Here is a 24,489-nt window from a genome sequence, read left to right on the forward strand (position 1 = left end):
ACCAAACATTTTAACTTCCGGTAAAGTTTGGCAAACTGCACTCTCAATCTAATGAAGTCAACAAAATGTTATTAAGTCAATTCATCTTAATCAACTAAACTGATCCTAACAGGTTAGCACAGTAGAAATAAAAGTAGCCTGTGATTATGATGTGAAAAGAGAAGAGATGGGCAGGGGAAGAAGAAATTTACTGCTTAGCCATGGGCTGGGGAAAGACAGATTGTGCTATTTGAAGACTGTCACATGATTGGGATTAGGTATACAGTCCATAGGGTTTCAGTACTGGGAAGACTTTTTTAGGACTAGGGTTAGGGTTTTTAGGGTTAGGGTTAGAGATTTAGTGTCAGTGTTTAGGGTTACTGTTAAGGTTAAAGCCTCAGGGTTAAGATTAAGGCTTTTATATGGTCTGCCAGATAGTTCACTTCAAAAAACTGAAAAACATATTTCTGATTTCACTGGGTAGGTGTAACTTATTTCTCTCACTCTAAAATAGAGCATTTGCAAATCAGTTGCACCCATCTGGTAAGAGTAACTAATGCCCAAGGAACTGCCTTGACTAGAGAATGGAGATGTAAAATGAGGTGCTCAGAAAGGAGGAAGGTGTAACAGAGTATGGCAGTAAAGGTGAGCTAGAAACGCAGTGTTCCACTCATCTGGCATCAAAGTGACATGGAAAGAGAAGAAGTGTGAAATATGAGGAGGTTTAAGATGGAGAAGTGCTTGGAACAGAATAAGGGGTAGTAGGTAAAGGGAGGGCTGTTTCAATTGTTTATGACTTTTTTGGGGGGATGAGGGAGGTATCTACAAGAAAAAATTGTGGTATTATATAGTATAATTCTAGTAGACCGAGTGGGTTTTGATGATCCAGGAATGGTTTGCATGTAACTGTCAATATTTACATTGTCCTAGTTTAATGAAACATTTATGTATTAAATTTGTGAAATACTTCTGTGCTGGAGCTTTCCTCTCTCACTTGTTTGTTTAGTCATAGGATAATGTCTTAATTCTTAATAAGTAATAGCTCATTTGTTTGTTTATCTGAAAAACAAAATAGAAACATTATTAGATATTTACTGATTCTTAATATATCCTGGTCCCAGAAAATAGTCAGGCAAGCAAACCACATAATAGGATTCTTTTTTTATTTATTTCGATGTTTACTCATTGAGGAAGCATTGTGATTAACAGGCATGTACTTGCTAACATGATACATAGTTGTACAACTTTATGTGTAGTCAGACAAAAAGCAAGGATGAGAATCAATACATTCTTGTAGTACAAGTGACAACTCAATAAATGGAGATTGCCTTTCCTCAGTCTTGTCTGGGATGATGATTGCCTCACTTTTATTCATAGATGAATGCTAGGCAATCAATCTGCTGACTATTACATGACTAGCCAATAGCCAGATAGTGACCAAATGTGAGAATCAAACACTGTACTTTATGTCTGTGAGGTAAACAACTTCATTATTATCCCAACCCTGAACCTCTGTTTGAAATTTTCTTCACAATAACTGCATTGCATTTGTTTCACTTCAGTGGTGGTCTTGCAAAGAAACATAATTATGGACTGAATTAGGGAATGTGGATTAGGATTGCTTCATTCCTTTCTTACTTGCTGTCCAGTTAATTTGCTGCATCTCTGTACTTGATTTTGTAAATGACAGTGCTTGGAGTTTTAGGGCAAATTATCCTTTCAGAACTGAAGGTATATCAGATTTGAATGAGTAGGTTGCAGTGGGTTTATAGATTCATAAAACATAAACAGTAACCAAAGGTGAGACTTAAACCTTGTACTTTGTGAGGTAATCACCTTACCTATTATGCCATCTCCCACCCCTAAAAAGTTGCAATACCAGAACATTTGTTTGGGCACGAGCTGCAAACAGTCTCATAGGTAAAAAAAGGCTATTTGTCTGCAGACTATTACAAACCTAGCCAATAACTGGAGGTTGTAATCATACCTTGCACCTTGCATTTGAGAGGTAAAGACCTTCCTCATCCCTCTCTATAACTAATAGGTTATCAGTCTGTAGACTATTACACACCTAGATAATAACCAGAGATCAGAATCAAACCCTGCATCTTGTATTTGTGAAGTTAAGACCTTAACCACTATGCCAACCTTTAGCAGTATCTATATGGACAGAAAGAAACTCATCAAGTATGTTATATAAACTTTATTTTTCCATAATATGGCTTTGACTTGCTCTTAGTGGAGCAGTACATTGGTAATTGAGAAGCTAAGGACAGCATCTGTTTTGGGGGGATAAGGGTTTCTTTCAGTTTCTTTCAGTTATTAAGAAGATAAACATAGATTCCAAACATCAGAATGAGCAACAGGTGTTGAACAGAGACCCTCAGAATGAAAAATGCTCCAACTGCTTGAAGATGCACTGGATAAACCAACCTTAAAATATAACTTGATAGTGATATCCTAATTATGCAAGCAGCTGTACTGTTTGTGACTAGCATAAAAACATATATGCTGCAGAGCTATCAGTAGTGCTTGTTTTTGCTATAATCCCTGATTTGAGCACAGCTAGAATCTATCTGAAAAATACAATAAGTGCAAAACTTTGATATGGTTCAAAATCAGGCTGAACTGAAAGTTGGTAAGCCACAAAAAGCTAAAAGAAATAGGGAAAAAAAATATTTCAGGAAATGAATCCCCTCTCTGTGTATTTTCATATGGGGTGCTCCCACAACACCTGCTTAATTATAATGAGCTCCAAGACTGCACAGGTAGTAAACCAACATGGAAAAAAACAGCATTACACTTATTTGTTTTTGCTGTCACTTTCAGCTTTGGCACTTTTAATTCATTCAGTCATCTATTCTTCAATACCTGCTTCATTCAGTTAGGAAAGCTGGAACCTTTCCTGGCACCTGGCCCTCAGTGAATACAAGGCAGAGAAACTAATTCTGACTTAAATGCCATTCCATTGTTTGGGGATCACACACACACACACATACACACACACACACACACACACACACACACACACACACACACACACACACACACACACACACACAGACACACATCACAAAAACATGGTGGATTACATACAGAAGATACCCTCAATGGGAAGCAAATTGGACAGCCCACCCCATCTCCTTGTCCGCCGCCCAAATTACATCATGATAGATGCTCCCCTTTTACGCATTTTTCCCATGGTCAATCACTGGCCAATATTTCATCCAGTCCACCAATCAGCTACATTCAGGAACAACCACCACTCCCACGACCATACACTATTTCACCCCACCATCAGCTTATGGATTCACAGTATTATTTTCCGTGACTGAGGTATTTTAAACTTATAGGTTAATCACACACGCACACATAGAATAGTTCAATGAGCTAGACTCAGTTTTTTTTGGATAAGCCTAAGTTATCAATAAAAGACTATAGGTTAATTATTTTCTTATTATTTCCTATTAATTCATCACACTGAATTTGGGGGGAACCCTGATCAGGACATAGGTTATTCTAACTCAGTTGTGAACCACATTGGTATAAATTGTTATTGTTGTACATACAGCATGAAACTATGATTATCCACACAGCACGTACTGGCAATTATAATAAGTGATATGTTATACACACAGGAGGATAGTACATTTATGCACACAGCACGTACTGTTGATTAATACCAATGTTATTTTATACATTATAGGTCATTATAAGATAGTGCACACAGCATCTGCTGATAATCGCAATGTGAATGTAATAGTTTATGCACACAGCTTGATATTACAATATTGCACACAGCACGCACTGCTGTTTTAAATTTAAACTCACTGTGTTATTATGTTATATTATTTTATTTTATACACACAGCACGATATTGCACACAGCACGTACTGGAAATCACATTGTAAAGGGCTTATTATGTCTTGTTGCCCACAGCATGATTTTCCCCGCAAGGGTATGTGTTTAATGTATATGCACACAGCACGAATAACCAGTGATGCACACAGCACAAATTAATTGTTGGGTCATTGTAAATTTGGAAGTTTTACTGTATATAATGATTGTAACTATCACTGTTCTGGTTATTTCTGCGCTCATCTACCTCAAATAAAAAGATATGAGCATGGATAAGGTAGTTTTTCTTTGTTAGCAAATAACCAGTAACTTTGAAGCAGATCTGTTACCTGTACTTATACGAAACTTGGATCCAGAGTTGCAATTACGGGATCACTGAGAAGTTTTAAAAGACTTTTCAATGATTTTTAAGGCCCAAAGTATTTTTTTATACGGGTTTATTCATTCCCCCCCTGACTCAAGAACGACCTGATTAACAAACCAACTCGGCATGAATTAAGTACAGGTCTTGCAAATATTGGGTTAGTCCCAATATATCTCATTATTGACTTTGATTAGGATGAAGAAGAAAAGAAACACAATAGGAAAGCTCCTCCCAAAATTGAAAACAATAGGTATATGTTTATCGCATCTTCATATTTTGTGCACTTAGCAATGTATCAGAATTATTTTACATTTTTCTTGCCATATGCCACATGACCATATTGGGGACTAACTTAGTTCTGTAATTTTGTTTTTCAATTTTTTGCTTCATACTCTAACACAGCTTAGACATTATAAATTAGTTTTCTCTACATTTAGCTATAGTGAAAGTGCTGTGAGAAACTAGCTTCTTAACTGGTCTATGAAAGCAGTGTCTGTACTTTTTTAACTGAATTACATTGATCTGTGCTTGATATAAACTTTTAAGCCTTGTGTGACGATGTGAGGTATTGCCAGCTACACCAGGAGAAGAAAGGCAGTGGATGTGTAACATATGCCAGCACAGCTAGCTGGAATTTTGTAAAGAATTATACGTAATTTGTATATTAAACTGATTTGTACAGATGCTTGTGTTGAAACATGTATTTGTAAAGCTGCTTGTGTTAAAAATGTACCAACAGTGTGCCCTGCTGGACAGAAAAAGAGATCTATATGTATTGCTGTAATTGTTTAAATGTATATGTTTTAACAGAGGATACTGGAAGAGAATAAGTTAATCTCAATCCACCTAACTTTAAAAATAGTTTGAAATTAAATTACCTGGCTTAGGCAATAAAGATTGTATCTTACAGTTCTCAGTGCAGCCAGAGGCAAAAAGCTTTTATTAGGAAGCTTTCTGCATTGTCTTTAGGGTTAACTAATTGCTACTCTGGAAGGGTGGAGGTTTGAAATTGTTTTATGACTTCCAAGAGCTGCCTGCAACAGATCTTAGGAAGGCTCTGTGTGCATGTGTTATTGACATATATATGCTAAATCCTATCAGCTTCTAGCCAAGGGGGTAACATGGGAACCAGAAGTCAGATGACCAGATGTATGTGATATTATTCTGTAATGCATCACTAAAAAATATATTTTAATACTAGGTGAGACTGAAGTCTCATTACAGTCTGTTTTTGGAACGTGACAGAGAAGGACCCCTCACCTACTTCATCGTGCCTTGCTCTAGTAAGTGAACCAGTGAATAGTAATTCTTTAGATCGGTCAGGAAAATATAATGAGATTAGTTAAGTACTAGTTAAGTACTGTTTTTCTGTATCTGTAAAAATCTATTTGTCTGTGTTATTTTAATATTTCCTGTGACTGAAACTCTGGCATTTACTGTAAATAGATATTTATTATGTTCATGTTCTTTTATTTATTATTAAATATATTTAAACTTTTCATTGCGGCTGTCTTTTAGAGAATATTTTAATCTCTGAGAGTACTTATATATATTTGGTGACAGCTGTGTCCACTCCTGAAAGCCTTGCAGTTGGTCAAACTACCATTTGTATTAATATTAATTTCACTCAGTATAATTGAGTACCCTTGAAAGAGCCTTACAGTAGTTGGTTTTGGAGTGTCTGGTGGGAGTGTGACTACCTTAAAATCTGGGCAGAAGGGGGCATAGCTAGTAAATCTGTGCCAGTTTCACCCAAGTGTGTGTGTGTGTGTGTGAAAATCAAATCTCAAAGACTGTGTGTGTGTCAGCTGTTTAGAGCAGGGACACAAAGCACTGGTTTCACAGAGAGGGTTCTGGAGAACTTGGTTTGGACACTCGGCTGAGGTCTCAGCTCTATAGCTGTGCCAGTGGGGGGATCTTACTGGGGACCTGGAGGGAGACAGATAGAGAACTCCAGACCCCTGATTGAGTGTGTTCCCTGTGTGCTCTTAAGAGAAATTGTGCTTGATGCAGAGAGTTGCATCTGGAAATACTGTTCCAAGTGAACGTCCCTTTCCAGTGCCAGTGGTGAGTATTCAGGCTCCTCCATTACTGGCCCAGAGTGTGAACATCACACTTTTTGTGATAAATTTATATTTTCTTCAATACAAAATAGATGAAAGTATATTTTTATTAAGTGTTCAAAACTATACTCTTTAAAAATAATCCAAATTCCTCCTCCCTAACAGTCTAGGTGTGAAAGTTGCCAACTCTGCTTATTCATTGCTCACTTCCAACTGGTACTTCAAGCAGTTAATAAGGTAAACGACAGCTGCCTGTAACTATTGATGCTGTGTTTAATTTTGTAGTCATGTGCTTAAAAGCAATACTTCACATGTCAAAATGAGGGCATTTACCAGTTTGTTTATGTACTGTTGCAACACATCTCATCTCTGTTCTTCAAATAATGATTTCTTTCAACAAACTTAGATATTTATACTACTTTACTGACATCAGTAAGCCACAGTCTTATAATGTAAAATTGTGTATGTAATGACCAACAATGTACATCTACTTTCTGGCAGTAATTACAGACAATTCAGAGACATGTCAATTAGCCAATAAAGAGTTCTTCCTCAGTGAGGCTAAAAATGTCTCTGAACTTCATTTTACATGACTGTATAAAGTGTATCTATCGATGTTAGGCAGTTTACATGGCTGTAACCCCATCTCTGAAATCCAGGGAATGTCTAGGTAATACTATAGGTAGGAAAAATAACTCTGGAATAATGTTAACTATATTGGAGGGTGGAATTTTCCTTTAAAGTTTAAAGGACAGAATATGAAGTAATAAGAGTTACCTACAACATGTTAAATGCTTTATAAATACTTATCGTTTATCGGGGGTACAATGAGCTTCATGTTGTGTGTAGATTGCCTTTATTACTGTTTGTTTGTCTTTCGGCTTTTTCCAGGTAAGGGGTCGCCACAGCGGAACTCTGGTCCGTTACTGATTGGCAGTAGATTTTTACGAAACTCCGAGGTGCCAGCTCGACGCCCAACCTTCAACGAAGGAACGCCCATTTATGCACGCATGTCTTTCAAACGCTACCCAACAATGGGGAGGACATGCAGACTCCACACAGAAGGCACTCCCAAGCCAAGCCGAGAATCGAATGGGAGAACCTCTTGCTGTAAGGTAACAACGCTACCGCCGTACCACCGCAGAAACCGATAGATTGCCTTTATTACTACCGAAAAATAAATAGAAACAAAGCAAACAGATTACAGTCAGGCAATGTTAATAGTAGAACTGGGTGGGAGTGCCTTGAATGTTTTAGTACTGGTTTATGTACATCATGGAACATTGCTAATGAAGCAGTACAGCAATGCTGAACACAAGTGGAACACCTGGCAAGGGTGCCAGCATACCTAGAGTTATCGAGAAGCCCAAAGGCAGAATGAAAATCGGAATCATTTGTAGCACTAAATGCTCCTCTTCTTTTTCCTACATATTCCGAACATTTATGGTGCATGGTTCTACAACATATTATAAAAAAATAACAGGATAACTTTGCCGAACACTAACATTACACATGAGATCAAATAAGGTTACCTTACATCATTATGTGTTAACTATGTAGATTTAGCCCTATCTGTCATCTATTAACTCTCGTGTTCTGGTATGGCTGTAGTGATTCAAGTGCAATGATTGGTGTATTTTGATTGCTAATTGATCCCAGATGTTCCCCAGTGAAATGTTGTGACTCACAATGGTGAAACCCAGAACAACAAGAAAAAATTAAAATACAGGGAAATAGTGAATCCTCAACATCGCTCTTCTCCTCAAACTTGTTTTTTTTTTTTTGCATGGGAGCAAGCCCACTGCATCCCTAGTAAAGGTGAAGTATTCCCACACCCTCCAGACTTATATATACCAACTTCAAGATCACCATACCTTGGAGAAAATAGAATTTTCTGAGACATAGCACTTTCATACTTAGTATGTATTATTCCAGATTTGTGGTCATTCAGATTCCACATTCAAGGGCTTGGTATTGCTAGTTCCAAAACTTTAAATGGCTACCTAATCTAGGTGTCTGGGTCATAAGGCTTTATCCTGTGATATTAGATTAATAAGCATACACAGATGTGCGCATGCATGTATGTATGTGTGTATATGTGTATGTGTGTGTGTGTGTGTGTGTGTGTGTGTGTGCGTGGTTCTGGATACATTTTATACATATATATATATATATATATATATATATATATATATATATATATATATATACGGATCTACATTTTTAAATTGAAAGTCCGATTCATCGAACCGTACTTCCTCGAACTTACTTCCGCGAAAGTGCATTCCATCGAAAATGCACTTTCGCGGAATAAAAAAACAAAAACTACCTAAAAAAGTAAAATAACACACTAAACAGTGTTATGTAGGGGGGCAAGCCCCCCTGCACCCACCCCCTACTTTAATATTCTCACTCCGAGATCGTACTACAGTGGAGAAAAGGGAATATTCCCTTACCCCCACTATACTACGATCTCAACAAACTTTCCTTAATTGTACATCAGCAGTATATGTTGATGAACAACTAACGCAACATGCAAACTGCATGTTTTCCTTTTTATTTGTTTACTTTAGCGAAACTGCATGTTTGACAAAATGCACTTTTGCTAAAGTAATTTTGACAAAGTACGGTTCGATGAACCGTACTGTCGATAAAATAAATAGGACCCATATATGCATATCTGTATGTGTGTGTATGTGTATATATATATATATATATATAAATATATATATATATATATATATATATATATATATATATATGTATATATATATATATATATATATATATATATATATATATATATATATATATATATATATATATATATATATATATATTACGATATACATTCATTTGATCAGCCAATGGATGGGCGATCGGAAAATGTTCAAAAGCAGTGCGGCAATATCTCACAATTGCAAACCTGAGATATGTGAAATGCATAATATCCCCCCCTTTAGTGCTTGTTTAGGTGATAGAGCGGTCGTAAATGTTGCATTCGGTGTTTTGTACGACATTCCAACTATTCGCCACTGTGAAATTCGACATTCCAATTCAGCATTACACCTGTTCGAGGTTAGTGTGGATACTCAAATTAATGTATTCCATATATATATATATATATATATATATGTGTGTGTGTGTGTGTGTGTGTGTGTGTGTGTGTGTGTGTGTGTGTGTGTGTGTATATATATATATAATATATATATATATATATATATATATATATATATATATATATATATGGGTATATTGCTGATTGTCGACATGCAGTAGTATCAACATTCAAAACACAGATTTTTGCAAGTTAAAAACTTATAACACTGAAAAAAAAATAAAAGCAAAACATATCAAAAAAGGAGGAAACCACTTTCCTTTTCTAGTCTGGCACCATTGCCCAGCAAATCGGATCTCTAGTATCGCAGACAGACCTTTTCTGTCAGAATAGTGAAACAGGATTGTAGAATTTGTAGACATCATTTAGTATTACCATCTATGCCAAGTTGTACAGCTGACTTTTTACCAAGGCTGTATGGGCAGAAAACACAACACAACATACATGCATGTGAAGCAAAACATTTTAACAAACACGAGGCGTCCCAAAGCTTTCCATCTTACTTGTGCTTATGTTTCCACTTGAAGACACAAGACAGTATAAATTACATACTTTCCATTGCTTCTTGCATAAACTACTGTGATTTGTAGAATGGCTGCATGCAAACTATAAGAAAATTAAAGGTTAAACAACTGCTTGTTGTCCCAGAAAATCAGTGCTATACGTGATAATACTGGGGTTCACTCTCCTTCCTGTACTGTCAGCTCACTTTCACTGATTTTTCTTCCATTCCCAGCATGGTGCTCAATCTCTTATAGCAAAAAATCTGGACAAAGTCATAAATATGGGGGGAAAAAGGCACACAAATAGGTACAATTTTTAAATATTGCTCTTCACAACTTAAAAAGTTGATAGAATAACAAGGTTTGCATTAACATGAATTTTTCTGAAGGGTATGGAGTCTGAAATTCAAATGTCTGTCGATGTTTTCTGACTTCAGTCCTCAACAATTTGCCGATAATTTTCCAGAAAACCAGAATTTTATGAGGAACAAATTAAAAACTATGAGGCGAAAATCTGGACAGTTGAGATATGAAATCACACTGTTTGTGTAGTTTTTGAAGCCTGTAATGTGTCAAAGATTTTTGGGGGATTCTAAGCTGTAGTTTCTAATGAAATGTAGTTTTGTACAAATAGCTTTTCTCACCCATTCCTTGCATAATAATTGTGCACATAGTGATGTTAAGCAAAATAATGCTTTTTGCATATGTTATAACAGCATTATTGAAACATCTATTTCATGTTCAGGATGTATTTTCTCTGTTTTCTCATCCAACAGGGATGTGTCAAAGTAAGACTGCTGGACTAACTACTTACCTAATAAGAATGTATTCTATGGCACATAGTAGCAGTAACATTAGTAAGATTATTTAAGTGCTCTTTCATAAATATAATACAGACTAGAATACTTTGTCAAGCTTGCATACATAGAAGAGTGTTGCTTACCTGAACTTTTGGAGTGATTTATTTCAAGTGTAGCAATTTTCTCCCAATAGTAAATGTTTCCAGATATGTCCTTTAATATATTCTTTTTAAAAGAGACGTAGAATGATAAACCCTGAAGTAGTTTAGTAATCACTCCGAAAGAACAGCTAGTTTTTAAAGCAAAGCAACAGTGAGGCTCTTGAACAACTTTAGTCATTCAACTGCTCTGTTTTCAAGTTTATTGCTGAGACACAGTCTTTGCTGACGGCACTGGCTTGATATGGAAGAAATAGTAGCTAAAAATGGGTTGGGAAGAAAATTAAATCCCCATTTATCATGGCCAACTGTTTTGCAACAAATGTCGCTGTTATAAACAAGTCATCGTAGCCAGGAAACAAAAGTTTTTAAGAAGCAGTTTCCTTGGCCAGTTCAGCAAAATAATGTTTTCTTTCATGAACTGAGGAAAGATCGGGGGATGGGAAAGTGCCAAAAGGAAATGCATTTCCTGAATTAAATTCTTCCCAGGCTACTTGTGTGGAATGGATAGCTTACTCATCAATTTTTGCTATATTTAGTGCCTGAAGGAAATTATTTCTAAATATAGCTATTCATTTTTAATAACCTTTTTATTTTCTTTATTTTAAAATGTCTGGCTTTTTTTTTTTTTCGCTTTTCCTAGCTGAGTTGCCTAAAATAATGAATTAAACCAAGCTGTTTCTGTCATGTAACATTGCAAAAACAGATTTATTTATTACCAGTCATAATATATTTGCTGAAAAAATTACAGTAAATGACTCTGAGAACTCCTCAGTGGGACAAAAAACCCACACAGTCATAACCACAGCAATGCAGTGTATCATTCCAGAATATATGAAGTCAAACAACATTGATGGAGGTGGGGCTTTTGGTTGCGAAAGGGAGACTTGGATAACTGGCTTGTAGACTGTTTAACGTCTGAAAAAATGTTGTAATATGTATTCAGTGCTGCTATTCCTCCTTATTCATAATAACAAAAAGATATTTACTGAGTCTATGGAGTATGAGTAAAATTATAATTTCATTAGATAATAGTGTTTTGTGTGTGTGTGTGTGTGTGTGTGTGTGTGTGTGTGTGTGTGTGTGTGTGTGTGTGTGTGTGTGTGTCTGTGTGGTGTGAGTAAGATATATATCTATATCTATATATATCTATTGATCTGTTTATCCATCTTTCTATAGTTCTGTAATCAGGTTAATTCTGCTGGTCAATGGCCATCTTCAGAGAGGACCAGAGGGGGAAAAGCCCCTGACAGTATGCAAGGAAAGTGAGATAATGTACAAAAAATTAGTAGAATACAATAAATCAGCACATCATTCAAGGCACAACAGAGCCTACAGGTTCAAAGCACAATTTATTTTACAGCTAAGTCACTAACAGTACCAACATGAAAACATTGTGAAACAGACTGTATCAGGTATTATTAAAAAATATACAGAAAGTTGCTAGCAGGATAACACTGCTGTCTCATTTGGGTGCCAGGACAAATAAAAAAAAAAAAACAGTTAAACAGATCTTACATAGCAAATTCAGAAAATTCATTATAGAAATTGATCAGTTTGTTCATCACAGAGATTGCTTGTCGATATACATGTAAGTTTAGAATTCAATGAGTAACTGAAACAACAGTTTTAAATGCTTACATGCTTATGCATACAGGCAGTCCCCGGGTTAAGGATGAGATCCGTTTTTTAGTCTGTCCTTAAGTCAAATTTGTATGTAAGTCAAAACACGTATGTATGGCTCTTATTAAATGTCACTTAGTCAAATGTTTGCCTCAGTCTAGTATTTATTTTACTTTTCTTTGCATATAAAACACTTTAAAAACACTTCTAAACAAAAAAAAAATCTTAAACATAATACTGTATACTGTAGCTATGCTTTCTTGCTTCCTATGAGCTATGCTTCCTTACTTTTATGAGGACATTTTCACACACACACATACCTCTCAACTGTCCAGATTTTCGCCTCATATTTTTGGTCCATTTTTTCATAAAATTGTGTTTTTTAGCAAAGGTAGTAGCAAATCATTAAAGGCTGAAGTTAGAAAACAATGACACACCTCTCAGCTGTACAGATTTTCGCAGAATGTCCAGATTTTGGCATCCTATTTTGGTCTGTTTTTCATATAATTGTGTTTTTTTCTGGCAAATTAGTGGTAAATCATTACATATTGCAGTTAGAAAATAATGACAGACATTTGAGTTCCAGACTTCATATCCTTCAGAAAATTCATGCTAATGCAAAACCTGTTATTCTATCAACTTTCTAAGTTTGTAAGAGGAATATTTAAAAAATTGTCCCTATTTTTGGGCCTTTGTCTCTCTTTTATTTATGGCTTTGTCCAGATTTCTTTCTCTAAGAGGGTGAAAGGTATGATGACAGACGTGAGTTTCAGAATTCATACCCTTCAGAAAATTCATGCTAATGCAAAAGCTGTTATTCTGTCAACTTTCTAAGTTTATAAGAACAATGTTTAGTAAAATTGTCCGTATTTGGGGGCATTTGTCCCACTTTTATTTATGGCTTTGTCCAGATTTCTTGCTCTAGGAGGTTTAGGGGTATAACACACAAACACACACACACACACACACACACACACACACACACACACACACACACACACACACTCAGCCCCACTTTACCTATTCCATCACTAACCTCCTCCCCTTATGTAACCATCCACCTCTTAACTGCTGACAGAGAATCGCTCGTTCCCTTTCCCTTTCACTCTTTACTCTCATATACAGTCACTTCCTCAGTCATACCTGCATTCACTCACACATCGCTCTCACTTTCTCCTGATCTCACACAAACACAGTCACTTCCTCATTCATACCTGCCTTCACTCACACATGATCGCTCTCACTCTCCTGATCTCTCTTTCTCTCTGTCTCTGTCTCACATACAAAAATACCACAGATTTGGGCAACTTTAACTATTTTAACTTTTTTTCACTTTATTTCTGACATTGCAGTAGCCCTTTCTTATCTATAAGTTGTCCACATGTCAGATATGCATAGCCTAGGGACTGCCTGTGTATATTTGTGTACGTACATGCTTGCATGAGTGTGTGTGTGTGTGTGTGTGTGTGTGTGTGTGTGTGTGTGTGTGTGTGTGTGTGTGTGTGTGTGCGTTTGATTGTGTATGTGTGTGCCTGTGCCAACACATGCATGCACCTGGTGTACTTTACAACTGTATGGCCCACTAATACCTCTGACATGATTGTGGAATTATATACAACTTTTACAAACACTAGTTACTATGTATAACTATTATTGTTTAACTTGGTATCTTAATCAAGCATCACTAACCAAGTAAAACACAGTATATAAATTACATTAGGTCTGTCTCAAAGGCTGTATGACAAATAGTTAGTCTAGGAGTTTGGCACAAAGGTTTAAGACTGGCTGATATACTTAGAATTTGTAGCAGTCCTGGGTTTGATTCCCACATCTGTCTACTGTGTAATCTTAAGCAATCCACTTAACCAGACAGGACTTGCAAGCTGAGCCTAAAATAAGGCATTGAGAACTAGTGTTCCATGCTAGTTAATGAGCATATGCTGATGATAGTAATAGTATCATTAAAGTCATCATCAGGTTGTTTATTCAGGTTGGATAGCACACAACATCATTACAGGAATTTCCTGTTAGTGTATTTCGCTACTTTGAAGAAAGATAAAGTTAATTTTTGACAACTCGTGCTATGGCTCATTGAAAACACAGGTAGAATCAGTTTTTGCTCACCAAACGTAATGCAAGAACAGAGCAAACAGTACTGGCTGAAACATGTCTAGGCATGATCTGAAGCAGTCTTAATTTGTTGATAGACTACATGCTGCTTGGGCATCATTGCAGAAAAAACATGTAGACTGAGCAAGCTGGAGATAATGTTAAACTAATCAATAACAAATGAGCAGAATATTTATTTGCTCACAAAGAACAACAGTTATATTAAAAAAGAACCAAGGGGATATGAGAACTGAATATAAAACTTTTCCTAAAAATGTTAGTTGCAATTCGAACTAGACAAAACATGACTAGATAATGGGAGGGAAACAAATCTTAAGAAAATGCAGAATGCATTTTGGCAGAGCTATTATAAAAATGCCAAACATATGGATATGTTTAAAAAATGCTTTGATATGAAAAGTCATTTGAGGTGACATACTCTGAAAATGCATGTGAGTAAAACAGGGAGGGTTGTATTGGATGATCTCAGAAAATAACAGTGTATTTCTCAATATGAAGGACAGAACATCATCTTTGTAAGCAACAGCTCTGTGAACCCAACCACACAAAAGCTTGCATAGTGAAAGGTACACTTAGACAAAAACAATGGCCATACAACCAATACAAAAGACTGCTCGGGATGAGGTGTGGCAGTGCAAAATACAGAATCAAAACAAATGTTTACCATCTTGTGCATTGATCTTGTATAAAAGATGACTCCAGTAATCCTGCTGGGAGAATATTTCCTCCGTTAGTCTGTCTAGAGCCTTCCAATTCAAGTCAACCTCCTGGCAACAAGGAGGCTGAGTTGCTGCTACCTTACAGCACCAGTGACTGTAGTTCATTCCTGATCTCTGATTAGTGTCTGTGTGGAATTTGTATGCTCTATGTCTAAATGGGTCTCCAGCTACTCTGGTTTCCTTCTGCCTTCCAAAAGCATCCTAGATGATCTGCTGCATTGCATTAAATTGTCCATGAATATTGCAGTTACCCTTGGCCTTCTGACCATGTTGAGATTGAAAATGGTCCCAGAATGATCAAGTTACTTACTAGAAAGATATATAAATAGATAGAAAACTGTAGTACTTGTTAAAATAGTCCACAAACTCAAAAATCTTTAGGTATTTATAAAACAGGCAGGGAAGCTACAGGTACCAGCAAACCTCTCAATTGCTTAGGGGCAATCCTATTAAACAAGGGAATTCAACCAATGCAGGTTATCTTATTTTCATACTTTTAAAGCTTTGCCAGACAAACCATTTTATCAATGTACTTCATTCCTTCACTTGTTTACTCAGAACATCTGCTAACTAGCTTTCAAGCCCCAAGTTTGAAATGGGACAAAACATAATTTCTAGATGTGCTGCAGATCATCTTGCAAAAATACACTGTTGTCTTTCACTACGTAGCATAAACTGACTTGAATTTGGGCATCATCTCTCTTCTGTACAGCTAAAATATGCCCATAGACTAATCTGCACACTCAAATGTCTATTAGTGGTCAGCACACTAACCTGATACTAGCTTCTCAAATACATAGGGAATTCTGACTACTACATGTAGTTTATGGCCAGCTAATTGGCTCCATTTACCCAAACCTATCTGGTAATATGTCCTTTTCCCCACAGCTTGTATCTTTTTCTTGTAGGCATAGTATAGTATCTGTCTAAGACTGATATGCTCTGTACTAGGGAGTTTCTCCTTTTCCTACCATTGTATGACCACAAAGTTAGTATAGATAAATAAGATGGTATTGAGGATGAAGTCCCCAAATGGAAAATGCAGATTTCACTCTGTACAGGTGATGTTTAAGTAAGGCATGTTCTCGATCAGTTGCAGTCAGTTTATTGGCAGTTGTGTCTTGATTATTCATAGGGTAAGCATGGAAATGCAGACTACTCAAACTGTAGAGATGATCTGGAGAAAACTTCACTTTCATTTATGGTCCATTTCAAAGCATCATGCATTTAAACATGTGTAAAAGGAGCATTTCACCAGAAAGTAGAAATGCTGTTGTGGTCCGCTAACAGTGTAATCTAAGTTTTCTTTTAGGAAATAGCCATTAGCTGCATTATCTTAACTAAATTTATATTACATCCCTATCTGTACTTGTTTGTTTATTCCTAAATAGATATGAACTGTATTAGTTTGAGTCATTCTACATTCTCATACAGGTTCATAGGTAAGTACTAGGCTAGCTGCCCTTGCAGACCATTTTAAGCCTAGCCAATTTCCCTTTTTGTGCTTGAAATAACCTATCTTATTTGATTATAGATTGGCCTTACCCATCCCATCGTTGATATTCATATAGTAGGCCTAATGAGAATAACTGGGATCATAGCATAGATAGTTTGAGGGGACCATGCATAGGATTAAAAAGCATTTAGGAGCTGCATCTGTCCATTAGTAGTACAGGAGCAGTCCTGGGGTAAATGTTCTGTTTCACATCCATATATCTAAGTTGCGCTTGAAAGTGGACAGGGATGAACTTTGTTTTGTGTGGATGGGGAGTCTATTCCACAGCAGCGGTATCCTCTGCAAAATAACCTGTCCCTCCAAATCATTCTGTTGATGTTGCAGAAGAGATTTAGATTCTTAGACTGAGTGTTTTTGATGTCATTTGACTTGCTGTTGTGCAGTAAATCCATCAGTAATGCGTTGAAGGATGCCTTGTATGCCAGACACAGGTGACCTCTTAACTGTCTGTAGGATACCAGCTATAGTAACAGGGCTTTGAGTCGGTCCATGTAGGACATGTTTATTTATTTATTTCTCTTTGTTTGCCAGGAAAGTCCAACTGGGTAATACCCATTTTCAGCGGAGTCTGTTCTACCTGCTGGGATCTGGTGGAAAAGATAATCATGTTTGCTAAACATTTTCTCCATTAATCCTACTAGGCTTTATGATTCTATTCATCCTTCAAGGTTTCCTAAATTTATTCAACTTACTGGACCTTCTGATTCTTTTAACTTTTTTGTTTTAATAAGAAACATCTTTATTGAATTATCACTTATGACTTAGGCAATCATATATTTATATAAATGAAAACAAACCACATTGACATATATTCAGCTGCAAACATTATACATCACATATAATCTTCTATACCATTATTGTCAGTTGAACATTACATAACTAATTCAATTCCTGCCTTCCCTTAAACCGAATTTCTCCTCCAAAATGTTATTCTGCATATATAGTTCCCACAATTCCCTTTTTTCTAAGTAATTTGCTTCTACCCTTTTCTAAAGATCCCACTTCCAGTTATTTTATCTCTGTTACAATATTCAGTACTTCAAATACAGTTGGTTTAAACTTTGATTTCCATTTTCTAGCAATTGCTTTTTTTTAGCGGCCATCAGAATTAAACTTAACAAGGCCGTACTGTGTCTTGGAAATTCAGATCCCGTGTCCCTGCTCAAAAGAATAATTTCCTTAGTTACACCCATTTGCTCACTCAATTTTTCTGGCAGAGTAGTTTGTAGGGAATTTTTAAAATCTGCCAACTCATTACACTTCCAAAAAATATGTTACAAGTTACCTTTCTTCCTTATCACGCCTCCAACATTTGCCATCTGCTTGAGGAAAATTTCTTTGGGGTCTGCTTGTGTTATAAAAATACCTATACAAACACTTCCAAGCAAAAATCATAAAACTTCTAGACTTTGTTGTATATTTGGGAGCCATTTGTACGTCCTCCCATTGTTCCCTTGTAAACTGTTTATCTGATCTTTCTTTCCAATGTTTCCTAACCTCTTCTGATTGATTTTTATAGCTATCATGCAATATTTTATATGGTCTGCTAATTATAGTTATCTAAAAACTCTATTAGAGCATGTTTTTCACTTAAGATTCCGCTATCCCTATATCTTTGCCTATACTCTGATACCAGTCCCTGGTAGCGAAGGCAGTCTCTAGCCTACGGTCCAAATGTCTTCTTGGCCTCATCCTATTCTATTAACTTTCCTTCTCTAGTTATTTGCTTCCAATACCTGGGTTCCTTTGCCAGTTTTCCCCAGTAGATTTCAGCCCTCTCTTACCTTTTCTCTGTATCCCTGCTTGCAGTCATCCCTATCTGCACACTCTCCTTTCTCCATTATTGTGTTGGCTTAGTTCATAGAATACTTTCTGCTACTTTATGAATATAATATTCTGTATGGCTGTTGTTATTCTCCTTAAGGATCTGCATCCAAAATCCCATTCTGTCTTTATTTCTTGATTACCCTCTGCTTTATCATCATTCCTTTCCACTTTGAATTATAACTTTCTGCTTGTGTTATGTATTGGAGCCTTAACTGTGTAGCTCTAAACTATCCCTTCAAATCAGATAATCCTAAACCACCTTGTTCTATTGGAAATATCAAGTTATCCCACTTAACTCTTGCCCTCTTCCCCTCCCAGATAAATTCCTTCAACTCTTTATTAATTACTGTCCACAACTTCTCTTCTGGTTGATAAAAATATGCCTGACCTGTATATAAAACTAAAGGGACTAAAAACATTTTCACTGCTTGTATCTCACTATCCATATCCATACACAAGAACTTACAGTTTCTCATTTTTTGTATTATCTTTTGTTTAATCTCTTCCTAGATACCCTTAGCTGCCATAACAGAAGCCTTTTTAATCCAAACTCCTAAAGACTTCATCTTATCGTGTCCACACCCTCACATTTTTTAATTCTTATATTTGTGGTGGCTGTTTGACTCTGTTGATTCACTTATTTATCTAGTTCTACTGGGGCTCCTGACTCTGTTAATCCTGTTGGAACTTCTCTTGCTGTTAGTCCTGCTGTGGGCCCCAGTACTCTGAAGCTGTCTCTGATACCATATGACCTCTCCACCCCACCTAGTAACAGTGTTAGGCAAGAACAAAATTGTTCCAGTAAACAACAACAACAACAACAATTAAAATCTTGCACAGACACATACATTAAGAAGAAAAAATATTATGGTGTCCTGAACTAAAACCAATCATACAATGCAGCAGGAATGCTGAAAGAAACAGCAGGACATCTATTTATCTGTTTGCTTATATGTTTGTTTGTCTGTTTGTATGTTTTTCATAGTTAGCCAGTGAATTGGTCCAGGGACCTTTATAGTCATAACCTGAACCAAAACATAAATGCAAACATATAACATTTTTGACACTGAGATATTCCTTCATGCAGTGCATAAAATAGCATTGTATTATGGTAGATATTCAAGACTTTACACTGTATGGCATATGCCATTTTTAAATGGAAAAATTAAACAAAGACGTACATAACATACAAAAAGGTTCATGAAGCATTGTGAAGATATCAACATAAACTTTGTACATTAGGTAGCAGGGTACCCAGATAATTTATATTAGGTATATACATATTATGTGCAAGAATTTATATAGACCTGCTTATAACTGCAGAAATAACAATAGAAAGTCAAGAATATGTTACCAGTTTAATTCTATTTTCCGAGTTTAACCAGGGTTATTGAAGCAAAGACATTTGTTAAGTATCTGTTAGAGAGCCCTTCAGATTTGTTTCTGAAATTAGCATTTTCAGCAATCAAATTTCTCAGAGTTGTGAATTTTAGCTTGCTAGCATAATTTTGGAGAATGATTTTTCTCCATTTGTGAGACTGAATGGTTGTCTGGTAGTGTTCCTTTATATTTCTTGATGTGTACATTGTTTCTTTTCTTTTAACTTGTTTATTAAGGATATGCAGTATCCATTATGTAGGATTTCAGTGCAAATGAGTTTTAAGAAAGTGGGTTCAAGCTATTACAGGCATACATTTGGCTTTAGATGTAGAGGTGCAGTAGTGTTTAAGGTTAGGAATATGAATCAAAATATTTTGATGTCAGTAGTTTACAAAAGTTATGTGTTTTGTACCACATTATGAGCTATTATTGGAAATGCATATTCCAACCAGGGATGAGCAATTTCAAAGCAACTGCTCTCCTAGCTTCAATAGTTAATAAGTGAGATAGGTTGCAAGTGGCTTTTAGTTGTTTAAAATACTGCACATTATGAAACTTAGATGTTGATATTTTTTGACCTAGGTATTTCCAAATATTTATTTTGGGGAGAATTGATAGAGTAGTGGGATTTATATAAGTGTTGCTGGACACCACGTGTCACCACTGTGGATTCATTGCAGTTTTGCATGAACTTATCAGTGTTAACTATAGCTGTTGGAAATCCTTTTAGTGGGATATTTGTATTTTTTTTTATGCAAGTTTCTCAAGTTTGATACTATAATACTGTCTGCAATGAGGCTAATGTTTAAGCAGACTCCAAAGTAAAGGTACTAATATTAGATGTATTATTCTTGGATAGTACTTGAGAGGTTCTATTGGGTAAATATTTTGATAACCTCTGAGTTACGTTGTTTGAGAACTGATAAATTGTTATTGTTTTATACGAAGGTCATGGCTTACAGATACAAAAGTTCTTTTCAAATCTATAAATAGGGCACTTGATTTTTTTTCTTTGTAATTTTTATTGTTTAATAATAACGTGCAAAATATAAATGTATCACATAACATAAACAGGAATCTGGCTCCCTCTATTGATTTTTAACTCCCAACCAATTTAAGACTTAAAAATGTTAAGTCATCTTATATGTAAAATTAAGCTTAAGTCATCATATATACAGAATTATGTTTTAAGACTACTCATGTCACAACTAGTGTTTATTCTAATACAAGGTCATGGGGTGCCCCTTCAACTTGCGCATTCAGTTTTTATTGATCAGCTTACCTGTCCCTTCTATTCCCTGACTTAATAACTCCAAAACTCTTGCCTTTTTGCTGCTCACTTACCTAACAGTATTACTGTCCCTCCATAATAAAGTGTAACATTAATAACATTTCCACCACCCTTCCCAATTTCCACTACTTCCAGTTCAGTGGTCCAGGTATTAACCTAATAACACAGTCTATGTTATTATTATTAATATTAATATTATTATTACTCTTACTATTATTATTATTAAACTTTATTGGTCAGAGTCCATCTTCAACCCTGTCTTCACAAAATAAAAGACAGTCTTATCTTACTTTTTCCATTTATTAGTTTGTAATGTATTAAAATTACTACTTCGGAAGGCCAACCCCTATGGTTCACAATCCTCACACCTTCTTTCTCAAAACTGGTCATCTTACAAGTTGTCAGGAACTGCACTACAGACAAAGAACCGCAAAAAAAACAAGAAAAGATATATATGATAGCCAGAGCACAGCAAAGCTTAGCCATTTCTTACACCATTCTTACTCACTTCAGCCATTTGAAAGACACATTTTCCCTTGTATGTCATACCAGACATGTTCTTTCCTAACCCTTCTTGTGATGGTTCCTTAAACTTCCTGTCCTCCACACCAGCTTAGATGAGTCTTGCCTTCCTGGACTGCTATCATCACAGGGTACCTAAAAGTTTCCCTTTTTGCATTCTGAAAGAATGTTGTGTAGAAAGGAGAAGATAACTCCCCTAGTGCTGTATTTATTATAGAAGCCATACTGTCATTTGAAGGCAGATCTTATGTGTTGCATTGTTCATTTAACCACATCTGCACTATTATACTTTACTATAAAAACATAAAACAGTAATTCTGGGGAAGTGGAAATAAACCTACCCAGCAAGACAGCAGCTTGATTGTTGAAATGGTAGCTCTACTGGTATAATGGTTATCTAATACCATTATATTTAGTTTTGGTTATCTGAGGTACTTTGACAAGTTCACCAGAACTTCATCTTATTAAAACCCTTTTGAACTACAAATCAGTAGAATTAATTCACTGGAATCCACTTTACCGGTATGGAGTCTGGCTCCCACACCTGAAACTTCCTGATATGCCATCCCATCACCAGTGAAAGACCACAGAGTGGCACAACAGTATGCAAGCATTGGTCTCTATGGCACAAAGCAACTCAGAATCATAGCTACACAAACAAAGCAAAGTGTAATTAGTTCATTTGTGAGATTGAGCTTTACTAAGTATAGTAAGTTTGGGTTTTACAGTTGTTACTTTGAAGCTAAACTATAAGAGTATAATCAGTCAACTTATAGATCATGTTGCAATATAACTGAGGAACTGAATATCACAGCAAAAAAACATGACAACCAATGAGCATCAAATGATTATGACAGGTAAAAAAATCAATAATTTAAGTTCAAATCTAGTTTTTTTTTTTTAGTGTCAGCTATATCCTTAAATTTGTTTCATGTATGGGAACACATGCATTGTAGAATATAGGAGCAAAAATAAGTCTTTACAATATAAAGCTGATAACATTGAAAGCAGATTGTGATATGGGGAAATATTCCAGCACAGCTATCTGGAATTTTATAAATAATTCTATGTCATTTGTGAATATTGATATGATTTATACAGAACTGTATGTTATGTACTGAGCTAAAATGTAACCACAGCATGTTCTGCTGGCTTAGAACAAAAAAGTGTATAAAATATATACTTGTGCAAATGTATGTTTTAATAGTAGAAACTGCAACATATAGAGTTAACTTGCAAAACTTCAAGAAAATAAGTTGAAATTAAAGTGTTTTATGATTGTGTCATAAAAGTTTGTTTCAATGCAGCAAGAAGACAGGATGTCTAGAACTTGGGTGCCTTCTGCATTGTTTTGTAAGTGTTTTATTGTTTTATGACTTCTAGCAACTGCAGACATCTAAAGCTATGTATTTTTCTCACAGAGACGTTAAATGTTGGGCAGTGGGGTTTAGCCTAGGAACTGAATGAAGATAGGTGACAAAAAGTGATGTCATCCAAGCTAACCCAGCAGTAATATTTGATGTTAATTTGGGAACTCTCTCAGAGAGAGACTGTGCATTTTGTATTTTGTCTTGGACCTAGCAAGAACATACACTCAACATCACCATCTGCACTTGCCTTGCTAATAGAAAGTAACTAAGGTACAGTAATTTTTTTAGATATAGTTAGGAATATAGTAAAGATTAGTTTAGATGTTTTCTGTATTTATTTGAGACTGTCCTGCAATGTTGTTTTAAAAAAATTCCTGTGATTTTGAACTTGAAGTTACTGTGTTGATTGAGCATTGTCTTGTTCTTTTATTATTCATTATTAAATGTATTTAAACCTATCTTTGTGGATGGTATTTGTGAGACATATTTAAGCTCTTAGAGTACTTGCATATCTATTTGGTGACACTGAAATGGCCACTCCAAATAGCCTTGCTCTTGGACCGACTACCATTTGGCTAATAGTAACATTACACAGTATGATTGGACACCCTTTGTAAAGGCCTTATAATAGCTTATAAGTAGGGGGGTTTGGCACTGGAAACTAACTTATAGTCTGGGCAGAAGGGAGCATAGCTAGTAAACCTGTGCCAGCCTTCCCCATGTGTGTGTTTGTATATAAAGCAAATCTTAAAGTGTGTGTGTCAGCTACTTGGGCAGGGACACGAAGCACTGGTTGGACAGAGAGGGTGCTGGAGGTCTTGGCTTGGCCCTCAGCTGAGATCTTAACCCTATAGCTATGCCAGTGGGGAGTCTTATTGGGGATCTGGAGAAAGAGGGAGAAACCAGCTCCAGACTAACTGTGATCTCTGTGTGCTCATAAGGGAAATTGCACTTTATTGTGTGTGTACTTGTCATCCTCCCAGTGTGTACGTCCCCTAGCTGTTGCCAGTGGTGAGTATTAAGGCTCCTTGATTACTGGGCCAGTGCTGGAACACTACACAGATAATAGGAAGAACTTATGTAAGACTCACTAGACTTACTAAAGACATTGAATGTGCAGCTATGGTGTCTTTATAAAATAAGCTAACTTTTCTTCTTTGTCTGAACTTGTCCCAGAGGGGGTTCAGGCGCCTGGGCAGCGTGGCATTTCGCTGTGATACATTTGACTGGGGACACATGGCTGAAGTGACAGTCAGCTGCACAGAAAT

General features: G+C 36.1%; 1 protein-coding gene across 1 annotated transcript in view; it reads right to left on the reverse strand.

The window, feature by feature from the left end:
• The window catches only part of SOD3 (superoxide dismutase 3), a 49,751-nt gene extending 38,531 nt beyond the window's left edge, over window positions 1-11,220 (reverse strand). Inside the window, exon 1 of the mRNA XM_044062181.1 lies at window positions 10,829-11,220. The gene's annotated coding sequence lies outside the window, so the exon portion shown is untranslated. The remainder of the gene's footprint in view (window positions 1-10,828) is intronic.
• Between the last annotated feature and the right edge of the window lie 13,269 nt (window positions 11,221-24,489).

The sequence above is a fragment of the Protopterus annectens genome, chromosome 2.part1 (genome assembly GCF_019279795.1).
Source record: "Protopterus annectens isolate FY-2018-M chromosome 2.part1, PAN1.0, whole genome shotgun sequence".
NCBI lineage: Eukaryota > Metazoa > Chordata > Ceratodontiformes > Protopteridae > Protopterus > Protopterus annectens.